The sequence below is a fragment of the Dama dama genome, chromosome 8, assembly GCF_033118175.1.
Source record: "Dama dama isolate Ldn47 chromosome 8, ASM3311817v1, whole genome shotgun sequence".
Classification (NCBI taxonomy): domain Eukaryota; kingdom Metazoa; phylum Chordata; class Mammalia; order Artiodactyla; family Cervidae; genus Dama; species Dama dama.
The window spans coordinates 38,709,645-38,723,642 of record NC_083688.1 but is presented as its reverse complement, the minus strand read 5'-3'; positions in this window follow the sequence as shown (position 1 = coordinate 38,723,642).

The window sequence follows — 13,998 nt, the reverse complement described above, 5'->3', positions numbered from 1 at the left end:
GACTTTAGCTGGTCATGAGTCAATAAGCGGTAATTACAGATTCCCTTTTTCTTGGGGATGGTCTTGATCACTGCCTTCTATACAGTGTCACCAACCTCCGTCCATAGTTCCTCAGGCAATCTGTCTATTAGATCTAATCCCTTGAATCTATTTTTCGCTTCCACTCTATTATCATAAGGGATTTGATTTAGGTCAGCATCACTACAAACAAAGCTAGTGGAGGTGATGGAATTCCAGTTGAGCTATTTCAAATTCTAAAAGATGATGCTATGAAAGTGCTGCACTCAATATGTCAACAAATTTGGAAAACTCAGCAGTGGCCACAGGACTGGAAAAGGTCAGTTTTCATTCCAATCCCAAAGAACAGTATTGCCAAAGAATGTTCAAACCACTGCACAATTGCACTCATCTCACATGCTAGCAAAGTAATGTTCAAAATTCTCCAAGCCAGGCTTCAGCAGTATGTGAATCGTGAAATTCCAGATATTTAAACTGGATTTAGAAAAGGCAGAGGGACCAGAGATCAAATTGTCAACATCTGTTGGATCATAGAAAAAGCAAGAGAGTTTCAGAATAACATCTATCCCTGCTTTATTGATTATGCCAAAGCCTTTGACTGTGTGGATCACAACAAACTGTGGAAAATTCTTAAAGAGATGGGAATACCAGACCACCTTATCTGCCTCCTGAAAAATCTGTAGGCAGATCAAGAAGCAATAGAACCAGACATGGAACAACAGACTGGTTCCAAACTGGGAAAGGAGTGTGTCAAGGCCGTATATTGTCACCCTGCTTTTTTAACTTATATGCAGAGTACATCATGAGAAATGCTGGGCTGGAGGAAGCACAAGCTGGAATCAAGACTGCCAGGAGAAACATCAATAACCTCAGATATGCAGATGACACCACCCTTATGGCAGAAAGTGAAGAGGAATTAAAGAGCCTCTTGACGACAGTGAAAGAGGAGAGTGAAAAAGCTGGCTTAAAACTCAACATTCAAAAAATCAAGATCATGGCATCTGGTCCCATCACTCCATGGCAAATGGATGGGGAAACAATGGAAACAGTGACAGACTTTATTTTGGGTCCAAAATCACTGCAGATGGTGACTGCAGCCATGAAATTAAAAGACGCTTGCTCCTTGGAAGAAGAGCTATGACCAACCTAGACAACATATTAAAAAGCAGAGATATTACTTTGCTGACAAACGTCCATCTAGTCAGAGCTATGGTTTTACCAGTAGTCATGTATGGATGTGAGAGCTAGACCATAAAGAAAGCTGAGCACCAAAGAATGATGCTTTTGAACTGTGGTGCTGGAAAAGACACTTGAGAGTCCTTTGCACTGCAAAGAGATCCAACCAGTCAATCCTAAAGGAAGTCAGTCCTGAATATTCGTTGGAAGAACTGATGCTCAAACTGAAACTCCAATAGCCACCTGATGCGAAGAACTGACTCACTGGAAAGGACCCTGATGCTGGGAAAGATTGAAGGCAGGAGGAGGTGGGGACGACAGAGGACAAGATGGTTGGATGGCATCACCAACTCGATGGATATGAGTTTAAGCGAGTTGTGGGAGTTGGTGATGAATAGGGGAGCCTGGCGAGCTAGAGTCCATGGGGTTGCAAAGAGTCGGACACAACTGAGCGACTGAACTGAACTGATGGAATCCCTACCCATTCTAAAGGTTCCTCTTCCTTCAGAACCTCAGTTGGGTATTCTGGGCCTCAAAGAGTGACCCAGAGTTTTCTTCCTACAGGATCTGAGTCGATGGCAGTCCCATTAATACAGGGTGACTAAGAGTGTTCCATTCATTTCTGCCACCAGGTGTCCACCCTCCTCCCTCTCGCACTGTAGTAGCGACCCCATTTCGCTTCCAGTGTTAGGGTCAGACAAGCCAGCAAAACCATAACCCCCTGTTGGACCTTTTTTCCCAATGGTGTGGGGTTCTGACTGGAGTCCCCAAAGTAGTGGTGTTTTCAGAAGTATACTAGGTTTCTTGGGCTGCAGTAACAGCTTATCACAAATTTGGTGGCTTAAAACAACAGAAATTTATTCTCTCTTAGTTCCAGACTGTGGAGACCTTTTCTAGTGACATACAAAATCAAGATGTCAGCAGGGTCCTTCTCTCTCCAAAGGCTATTTGACACTTCCAGCTTCTGGTGGTTCCAGATATCGCTTGGCTTATGGCAGCATAGCTCTAATCTCTGCCCCTGTCTGCACAGGGCCTTTCCCCTTGTGAGAGGCTTCTGTATCTCAAATCTCCTTTTCTCTTATAAGGACATCAGTCATTGTATTTAGGGCCCACCCCTTAAATTCACGATGATTTCCTCTTGAGATTCTTAACTTAAATACATCTGCAGAGGCCCTGGGGCTTCCTGGGTGGCGCTAGTGGTAAAGAACCCACCTGCCAATGCAGGAGACTTAAGAGACACAGGTTGGATCCCTGGGTCAAGAAGATCCCCTGGAGGAGAGCATGGCAACCCACTCCAGTATTCTTGCCTAGAGGATCCCATGGGCAGAGAAGCCTGGTGGGCTTCAGACCATGGGGTTGAACAGAGCTGGAAGGCACACAGCCTTAGCACACATGCAAAGATCCTATTTCCAAATAGGTCATACTCACACTTGTTAAAAGTCAGGTCTTAGACATCTCTTTTAGGGGGGACACAACTCTATTCTACAATGAGCATCCACATAGAACATACAAATTATCTAACTCTGGGCTCATGTTAGATTTCTAATCATATTTCCATTTCCCAAACCCCTAAGTAAGCAATCTCATTCTTCTTGCCATGTCCCTACACAACCTGCTCATGAATTAGGGTAAGTCCTTATCCAGCCTCCCTCCATTCAGACAAGATGGGAAAGGAGATGTAATGAATGGTATGGAAAGTCTACAGACCAGCTCCTTACCCCTCAGTGGAGGAGGGATGTGAAAAGGAGCTGCCCTGACCTTGCTGCATCTCCACACAGACAGGACACCTGATATCACGCAGGTGATGCTATTCAAGATGCCTAACCCAGCCAGTGATCAGTAAAGATAAGTACTTGTAAGCCATTCAGATATGGAACAATGACATATGAAGTGATTATTTTATTAGAGGCATAGAACTAGTATTAATATACACCCTGCTCTATAAAATGAGACTTCCTCTGAATATATAAATGTTTCCACTACTCTGAGAAGAATTTTCATTCTGAAAAGAAGCCCACCCTCTGGCCCTGAATAGTTGAGGATTGGGTTTCTAGACAGGTGGCCTTCAGCTTCCAAAGACAACCCATTTTCTATTACATTGTATCGCCTCTCAAAATATCCCAGACAAGATAAATGCAGCCCACCACTAAAATACATGTCAGGCCGTAATCAAATGTCACATCATTATGCACTGAGAAAATATTAAACTGCACTTTTCAGGTCAGCATTTTTCTTCTTATCCTCACAGATTATTTGAATTTTCAAAAAAAATGAGACCAGGAATAGAATGGAGATATTTTTGTTCCATTACTTCTGAATTGAGAAGACCTTACTATCCTCCTCCTTTATATTTCTTTTCTCTTTACTAAGAAATTTGTCACTCATGCTGTTTCTCTGACAATCAATTCATTGATCTTCACCATTCCACTCCAAGAATATTTGAAATGCAAATAAGGTCACAGGTCTCTTTTCCATTAAAAACGGGTCGTTCAGAAACAGTAAAACAGTACAGTTCTAAAAATTCCCTATCTTCCTAATACATGTACATATCACTCTTTCTTTTTCTTTCATTTTTCTCTTTGTCAAAGCAGAAAAATAAACTGTTAGTGAAAGCATACACTAGTTAATCTTCTAAAACACAAGAAATCACTACACTGGAAGAATCTTTATTCATCTGACTGAAACCCTTCAATTTCTTAGACACTGAACATCAGCAGACTTCGCAAAGCTCTTTGTATCTATCATCTACTCATGCATCATTCATGTAAAAGGTGACCTGGGTCCCATTAGTTGACTAGCTGATCTGAATCTTTTGGGTTACTCAGATAAGTCATTTCTAGTGGTTCTCCTTTTAAAATTAATGGAACAGAACAGAATACATGCTACTTAAAAGAATACCCTGCTGGGAATTTCTCACTATAGTAAGGCTAATTCTTTTCTGTTTTCCCCATTTCTCTCCCACCCTCATTTTTGCTTTCATTCCAAAGGATGATATTTCTGAATTTATTTCAGATCTGGGAGTACAGAAGATCAATGTCAAGGCCCCAGCTGGGACTCAACACACTTGAATTTGAATCAGTACCCACCCTCTGGTACAAAGCCTCCTTCTCTTAAAGTACTGTCTTTCTCCCTAAGGCCTTTGGTTAAGCCCCATGAGAACAATGACCCAGTCACTCCTTGGAAGTCCTGTTGATCAGAGCCTCATAGATAGTCAAGGTTTTCCCTATAACACCCTACAGATAGGAGTAATTGCTCATTTCCTGATTTGCCATGCAATTATGACTAGCCCCAAATGCAGTCAAGGCTTTTAAAAAATGTCTTGAGAGATTTAAATAAATGGTCACTGTTCTGTTTTAAAGTCCTTCAATGGTGATCCATAAATTACAGCCAGAGTTCAAATTCTGAAGCTTGACACACAAAGTCCCTAGTCCCTGCTTACCATTCTACCATCATCTCCCACCTCGGCTATATGTACATTTCATTTCTGCCATCCTGAGATGCTTGTGTCCTCCATGCATCTGTATTTATGATGCCTGAGATACCCTCAGCCCCTCCATCATCTAGTAACTCTTACTCACCTTCCAATATCAGTTCAAGCTTACTCCTCAAGAATTCTTTGGCACCCCAACTCTTATCTAGATATCTCTGTTCTTTTCTCTCAATTGCCTTTTGCGTCCCTTTAAAGTTGTACTTGTGACACTGTCAAGTATAAATGCTAATTCAATCACCTGTCTGCCATCCTAGTTCACGGCTACTTCTTTCACTAGTCAAGGAAAGCATAACTTTTTGCCAACCAAGTCTGTGTTAAAGAGGTGGCTATTGGGACTGTCTTGTATCTAAAATGAGAATAGCCAATCGAGAATTGATGTCGTATTTATTAATATCCTCAATAACAGAATTTTTTAATTAACTAGGTGATTTATCATATGGAGCAGGGCTAATAATAATTCACACTACTCAATTAAATTATTCATACGTAAAAGTTATAGTTTTAAATTTTTAAATCATATTAATTTTCCTACATACATTCTTTAAATTATAGTTGAAGCTTTGAAAAGCTGCTATCTTATAACACGGCCCCATCTCAACCAGTGGCAAAAACATCACCCTATTGAGAAATTATTTCAGTGCCCTGCATTTCATGCTGCAATGTCTTCCTTATGTCACCAGACACAATAGCTTTTGCTTTGTTTCAGCCCTCTCTATAATCGTAACATTTTCCACTTCTTCACTAGGTCCCTGTGCAATCCCTTTGTTAATCAAAATCCAGTTGCTAGTGTCAGAAAATACAGGTCAAACCATCTGCAACAATACTAGCTAGAAAAGAGATGGGGTGATTTTCCTGGGACATGTAACTGAGCAATTTAGGGCACATAACTCCATCCAGGAGATGAAAAGATGACATCTGTGCATGTGTGTGCATGCTCAGTTGCTCAGTCATAGCCGACCCTTTATGACCATATGGACTGTAGCCCTCCAGGCTCCTCTCTCCATGGATTCTTACAGGCAAGAATACTGGACTAGATTGCCATTTTCTCCTCTGGGGAATCTTCCCAACCCAGGGATTGAACCCACATCTCCTGCACCTCCTCTATATTTATATATGTATAGTCCAAAGTCTAGTGAAGGCCTACTGCTTGACATGTAGGTGGCCATCTACCTGCTGGGTCCTTCCATGGAAGACAGCAGACAGAGCAAACTCTTGGTTATCTCATCTTAAAAGGATATTAATCCTATATATAAAGGCTCCACACCTAAAACCTAATTGCCTGTCAAAAGCCCCACCTCTTAATACCATCACACTGGGGGGTTAGGGTTTCAACATATGAATTTGAAAGGACACAAACATTTGGTTCAAAACAGGATCACATTCCCTTTATCTCTCCTCACTCAATTCTTTTCTCTCTGACACACCCAAGCACCTAACACCATGCATAGTAAGTACTTAATAAATGTGTTGAATAGATAAAGGAACAAATTGCACTTTAAGTGTCTCGCTTGCTCCACTGAATGTGAAAGACTGCTACTTTTCTCTTTATACCATTTCCACTACATCGAGTACAATAATATAGAAAAAAATACTTTTAACAGTACAAAACATCTAGCAATCTATATAAATTTTTCTATTTATAATAGTGAAGGTATTACAGCAATTCAAATATTTAATCTTATGGTCAGAATTCCAAAGGGCAAGAAAATTTGTAATTTTAATGAACTTACAAACTTTTTGTATGGCACTGTGCTGGGTACTTCTGAATATTTTTATTAGGAGACTAGCATGATGAGATGGGAAGATTAATTCAGTTATAATAGCATACAGGATAAATTGTAGAATGAGATGTATTGAGGCCAAGAGAGTTTAGGATTATTATAATAGTCCAAGGCTGAAGCTGGAATGTTAGGTCCATGAAGCAAAGCAAATTGGAAGTGGTCAAACAGGAGATGGCAAGAGTGAACATCGACATTTAAGGACTCAGCGAACTAAAATGGGCTGGAATGGGTGAATTTAACTCAGATAACCATTATATCTACTACTGTGGGCAAGAATCCCTTAGAAGAAATGGAGTAGCCATCATAGTCAACAAAAGTCTGAAATGCAGTGCTTGAATGCAATCTAAAAAATGACAGAATGGTCTCTGTTCATTTCCAAGGCAAACCATTCAATATCACAGTAATTCAAGTCTATGCTCCAAAAGGTAATGATGAAGAAGCTGAAGTTGAATGGTCCTATGAAGACCTACATGACCTTCTAGAACTAACACTCAAAAAAGATGTCCTTTTCATTATTAGGGACTGGAATGCAAAAGTAGGAAGTGAGGAAACACCTGGAGTGACAGGCAAATTTGACGTTTGAGTAAAAATGAAGCAGGTCAAAGGCTAACAAAATTTTGCCAAGAGAATGCACTGGTCATAGCAAACACCCTCTTCCAACAACACAAGATAAGACTCTACACATGGACATCACCAGATGGTCAACACAGAAATCAGATTGATTATATTCTTTGTAGCCAAAGATGGAGAAGCTCTATATAGTCAGAAAAAACAAGACCGGGAGCTGACTATGGCTCAGTTTCATGAACTCCTTATTGCCAAAATTAGATTTAAATTGAAGAAAGTATGGAAAATCACTAGACCATTCAGGTATGATCTAAATAAAATCCTTATGATTATACAGTAGAAGTGACAAACAGATTCAAGGGATTAAGTCTGATAGACAGAGTGCTTGAAGAACTATGGATAGAGGTTTGTGACATTGTACAGGAGGCAGTGATCAAGACCATCCCTAAAAAAAAGAAATGCCAAAAGGCAAAATGGCTGTCTGAGGAGGTCTAACAAATAGCTGGGAAAAGAAGAGAAGCTAAACACAAAGGAAAAAAGGAAAGATATACCTATTTGAATGCAGAGCTCCAAAGAATAGCAAGGAGAGATGAGAAAGCCTTCCTCCATGATTGGCGCAAAGAGATAGAGGAAAACAATAGAATGGGAAAGACTAGAGATCTCTTCAAGAAAATTAGAGATACCAAGGGAACATTTCATGCAAAGATGGGCACAATAAAGGACAAAAATGGTATGGACCTAACAGAAGCAGAAGATATTAAGAAGAGGTGACAAGAATACACAGAACTATACAAAAGAGATCTTCATCACTCAGATAACCACGATAGTATGATCACTCATCTAGAGCCAGACATCCTGGAATGCATACTCAAGTGGGCCTTAGGAAGCATTACTATGAATAAAGCTAGTGGAGGTGATGGAATTCCAGCTGACCTGTTTCAAATCCTAAACGATGATGCTGTGAAAGTGCTGCACTCAATAGACCAACAAATTTGGAAAACTCAGCAGTGGTCACAGGACTGGAAAAGGTCAGTTTTCATTCCAATCCCAAAAAAGGCAATGCCAAAGAATGTTCAAACTACCGCACAATTGCACTTATCTCACATGCTAGAAAAGTAATGCTTAAAATTCTCCAAGCCAGGCTTCAATTGTACATGCACCATGAAATTCCAGATATCCAAGCTGGATTTAGAAAAGGCAGAGGAACCAGAGATCAAATTGTCAACATCCACTGGGTCATAAAAAAAAGCAAGAGAATTCCAGAACATCTACTTTTGCTTCATTGATTATGCCAAGGCCTTTGACCGAGTGGATCCCAATAAACTGTGGAAAATTCTGAAAGAGATGGGAATACCAGACCACCTGACCTGCCTCCTGAGATATCTATATGCAGGTCAAGAAGCAACAGTTATAACTGGACATGGAACAACAGACTGGTTCCAAATCAGGAAAGGAATACGTCAAGGCTCTATATTGCCACCCTGCTTATTTAACTTATATACATCAAGAGAAATGCTGGACTGGATGAAGCACAAGCTGGAATCAAGATTGCTAGGAGAAATATCAATAACCCCAGATATGCCATGACACCACCCTCATGGCAGAAAGTGAAGAACTAAAGAGCCTCTTGATGAAGGTGAAAGAGGAGAGTGAAAATGTTCGCTTAAAGCTCAACATTCAGGAAACTAAGATCATGGCATCTGGTCCCATCACTTCATGGCAAATAGATGGGGAAATAATGGAAACATTGACAGACTTTATTTTGGGGGACTCCAAAATCACTGCAGGTGGTGACTGCAGCCCTGAAATTAAAAGACGCTTGCTCCTAGGAAGAAGTTATGACCAACCTAGACAGCATATCAAAAAGCAGAGACATTATTTGCCAACAAAGGTCCATCTAGTCAAAGCTTTGGTTTTTCCAGTAGTCATGTATGGATGTGAGAGTTGGACTTTAAAGAAAGTTGAGTGCCAAAGAATTGATGCTTTTGAACTGTGGTGTTGGAGAAGACTCTTGAGAGTCCCTTGGACTGCAAGATCAAACCAGTCAATCCTAAGGAAATCAGTCCTGAACATTCATTGGAAGGACTGATGTTGAAGCTGGAACTCCAATACTTTGGCCACCTGATGTGCAAAACTGACTCATTTGAAAAGACCCTAATGCTGGGAATGATTGAAGGTGGGAGGTGAATATGATGACAGAGGATGAGATAGTTGGATGGCATCACCGACTCAATGGACATGATTCTTAGTAAGCTCTGGGAGTTGGTGATGGACAGGGAAGCCTGACATACTGCAGTCCATGGGGTCGCAAAGAGTTGGACACAACTGTGTGACTGAACTGAACTGAATTGTTTGAGTTGCTAATTGATTTATCTCTTTCATGGAATACTATTTTTATTTGAAAGAACACAGATTCATTTTTGCTCTGCAGTAGGGGTGACAGAGGATAAGATGGTTGGGTGGTATCACTGACCAATGGACATGCTGCTGCTGCTAAGTCGCTTCAGTCGCGTCCGACTCTGTGCGACCCCACAAACGGCAGCCCACCAGGCCCCGCCGTCCCTGGGATTCTCCAGGCAAGAACACTGGAGTGGGTTGCCATTTCCTTCTCCAATGCATGAAAGTGAAAAGTGAAAGTGAAGTTACTCAGTCGTGTCTGACTCTTAGCGACCCCATGGACTGCAGCCTACCAGGCTCCTCCGTCCCTGGGATTCTCCAGGCGAAAACACTGGAGTGGGTTGCCATTTCCTTCTCCACAACAGACATGAGTGTGAGCAAAGTCTGGGAGATAGTGAAGGACAGGGAAGCCTGGCGTGCTGCAGTCCATGGGGTCACAAAGAGTCAGACGCGTCTGAGCAACTAAACAACAACAAGGCTGAAGGAGGCCAGTGATGGTGAAACTGGAAAGGGAGAAAGTATTTAAAGACACAAGGGAAGCGTAGAGGAGATTAGAGTTAATCATTTGCTATAGGGAGAAAATTACAACATTTGAGCCTGGGAATGAGAAAATGATGATACCTTAACAAGGCTGGAGAAGGACCTGGGGTGGGAGGTATTATAATGAGTTAGTTTTACACTCATTAAGTTTGAAGTTCCAGTAACATCCATCCACAATGTCCATTAGGCAGCTGATAACTTTGTAATGACACTCAGAAATTGATGAGAGATTCAGATTTGGACATTGCAGCAAGACGGGCATCAACAAAATCCAATTTCCTTCAAGTCCTGGCCTGTGTGTCTGTGTGTTTAGATGGGTCATCCTCAGAGCATCCCCCAAAGAGAACGTGCCTTCAGCCTCGGTTCTTCTGACTTTCACCTGAGTGACTTTCTACCTCCAGAACCTGAAATAGGTAAGAATCAGGGAGAGAGTAGATACCACCTTCAAAGCAATCACATCTTCAGTTACCACTGTTTTTCATCCCCTGTTCACTAGAGGTACACCTTCCTCAGCAAGCCTACCTCAGCACATTTACGCCATTCATGGACAGTCTCCTCCATCTGTATTCAGGCTTGAAAAGAGTCATTAAGTTGAGCCAGTAAATGTTTATTGAGCATATAATATGGTTCGTGAACTGTGTTCACACTGAGGAAATAAAGATGATGAAGACCTACTGTCTGCCCTAAACAAACTATGAGTCTGGGAGGAAGACATAAAAACAAGTAGGCAATGACAGTCTGTGGGGTAAAGGATGAAGAGATTTACTCTGCTTATAGGGTTTAGGGAAGGTTTATTTTCAAAAAGGTGCCTAGAAGGACACCTAGGAGGCACCTAGTGGGTAGAGAAGGTACAAAGAAGCAGGGCTTTCCAGGCAAGATTATATGGGGGAAGAGGGGCTAGGAGCCACACCGTCCATTAAAGGAACTGAAAGCAGTTCAGCAGGAGGTGACTGAATAGGATGAAATAACAAATGGATAAAAGTGAGACTTAAAGATAAGGACCAGAAAATCATAGATCTTGTTTGGTAACATTTTTAAATTGCAGAGCATCAGTCTTCTATAGTTGGGGCAATTAGTTACTTCACAAGAATATATATATATATATATATATATATATATATATATATATTTATATATATAAGTAAACAATATAGTTACTTCACAAGTAAATCTCATATCACCCAACAGGGTATAAACTATTCCAATCACTAGAGGTTTTTGTGAACTTTCTGGCCACAAGCCACTGCCCTGGACTCAGCCTTTGGTCACCAAGACTTTTTTTTATTCATCTAACCTGTTTTTCCTCCCAATCAAGATCTCATTCATCCTCATTCTCTCTATCCTAAACCATTTAGGGTTTAAATTCTATCATATATTAGGATTGTTTGATTGCAAGAATAGAAACCTTCTCAGACTAATTTAAACCAGAAAGTTGAGCTTGTGGCCAGTTGGAGCAGTCAGGTGTTCATTTGAGTTGGGCAAATCCTCTAGGGAGTTTCCACAAAAGGTCAGAAATCCTATCATAACAGTCACCTAAGTAGCAAATTCAAAGAAGATTCCCCAACCTTTCTCCACACAGGTCCTTTATTGACTTTCTCTTGGTTCTGGGAAATGCCCTAGTTTTCCTGAGCTGGACCCCCCATAACCATATCAGTCACCATACCTGCATTCTTGCTCTGGATTTCAATCTGCTTTCTCCACCTAACTCTGATCTTCAGACAACTAGCTCTCTTAGCCCCTGCCCTATCCTTCATTCACCCTCTCCAGAAGTCTCATCCTTCTACCATGGATCCACCTAACCCAGAGGATGTATATCTTTCATTATAGGTAATAGGTTAGGATGTCAGAAAGCCTCATTTATATCTCTTGCATTCATTTTCCATCAACTCCACCACTTTCAAACAGTCTGGTAAATCTCAAGTTAACAAAGATTTGTTTACAGTAGACTACACAGGCAGTTCTCGCCTTGCGTGGCACCATGCTAACTCAATTGTGTGCATATCGGAACCATGTTCTCTCTTCTGTGCAATTCCATGGTAACAAAAATATATCACTGAACCATGTAAAACAATGACACGGTTCCAGTGGGCACACATTTCAGTTAATGTGGTATGGTGTAAAGTGAGGACTGCCTGTATTCTAACTGGATTAAGGGACTAATGGACAAAAGATTATCCCATATAGTCATGAATCCAACACCCCAAGAGTTACCCTGTTCTGTTCAGCTCCCTCCTCTGTCTTAGAACCTTTGCAGCATCAGAAATTAGAGAGGTTGGTGGGCGGCAGGTCTGGGAAGTTTCTCAGGCCACCTTTCTTGCTCATTTATCCTGTCAGTTTTCACTGTTACTCTTTTATTGTTACCAAGTTTATGGGAGAAAAAGACAGCATCATATTAAGGCATAATTAGGATAATAAACGGGAGCTGTGGTTTGTTTTTGGATTGATTCCAGTTGGGGAGCACACATAATCACCTCTAACTGACTGCTTGATGATTATGACTTTGACAAAGTGGCATTATTTGCTGCTAATGGATGAGATGATGATTTATTACTAATTACTCTCTTTTTCTACAATTTTTATATTATGTTAAATGAAGGATTACAGTTGGGGTAATAAATATTCACTAGAAAAAAAGTGTTGAGCAGCAGAGTTCACGAAACTAGACCCTGAATAGAGAAGCCATTTTAATTACTCAGGGCCAGTTGTTAGAGGAAAGTGTAGACTCGACAGCATATCATTAACCCTGCCTCCCACCTCTCCTGTGAGTTCCTTTTTCTTTTTTCAGGAGTCCTCACCCCACTCCAGGTTCTTCAAATCGATCCCTCCACTTACCCTTAGTTTCACTCTTCCTCTCTCCTGATAAGACATTAGTGAAAATTCAAGTGAAAGAGCTTAAGATGTGACATAATATCTACCCTGGGTCATTTTGGACTTTAAGAGTCTTCTAGGAAAAAAAGAAGAAGAAAACAAAAAGCTTTCTAAACGTAAAGAACTAACAATAAGATGAGGATCTGCAAATGAGAGTGTAGAGAGAAAGAGTCAGAGGGACAGAAGTAAATACAATTAAATGTAAATAAAGGGCACTAATTCTTAAAAACAGTGGTGAGACCTCTGGAGTAAGATGGGAGTTACATTAACCGGTTTCAAATCCCCTTTTGTAGGAGGCATAGATACAGACCAGGGTGGTCCTAACTGGGGCGAGGGACTTGGTGGGCTGATGTTGCAACACAGAAGAATGGTATGGATACAGACAGTGCTCATTAATCAAAGTTTTGAGTACAGGCTTAGGAGACAAAATCAGAGATGAAGCAAGGATGAGCAAGAGAACAGATTGAAAGCCCCCTGAGGACAAGCACCACCTCTTTATACTTCTTGATAATCCCCACAATGCCCAGCACAGTGTCCAGAGCATAGAGGACACTCTGAAATTGTGTGCTGACTGATTCCTGGTGGGTTGCCTAAAGCGGTGAGGAGCAATATTCTCTGCACGTTGTTGTTGCTATTGTTCAGTTGCTATGTCATGTTCGACTCTTTGCGACCCCATGGACTGCAGTCAGTCAGGCTTCCCTGTCCTTCACTATCTCCCAGAGTCTGCATGTAGATTAACCAATAACTACTTTATTTAAAGTGCGCAGATCGCACTTGTAAAAGATGCCATATTTTTATTATCAGAAAATGCAATATCACCAACTTAAGCATTATCCTTTTATTCACTTTCACTAGAGGTTTTCATTGCAAGCTAAAATTTCATATATTTTATAATTAGCACACACAGCAGTATCTGATTTTAATGTCGTACCCGTGATCGAGCTTTATTGTTGAGTAAGTTGCTTTTTGAAGCTGGTTTATGTTATTCTTCCTAGACTCAATTTGTAGACCTCTTTTTGTAAAATGTGGCTTCTTACAGCATTTTTTAAAATATTATATGGTTTTGTTTAAATTCTATCTTCAGATTTTTAAACATAGGATTTACCTTATTAAGTAATATAGTTAAGTTAATGTAATAATGTTTTGAATTTCATAAAATGT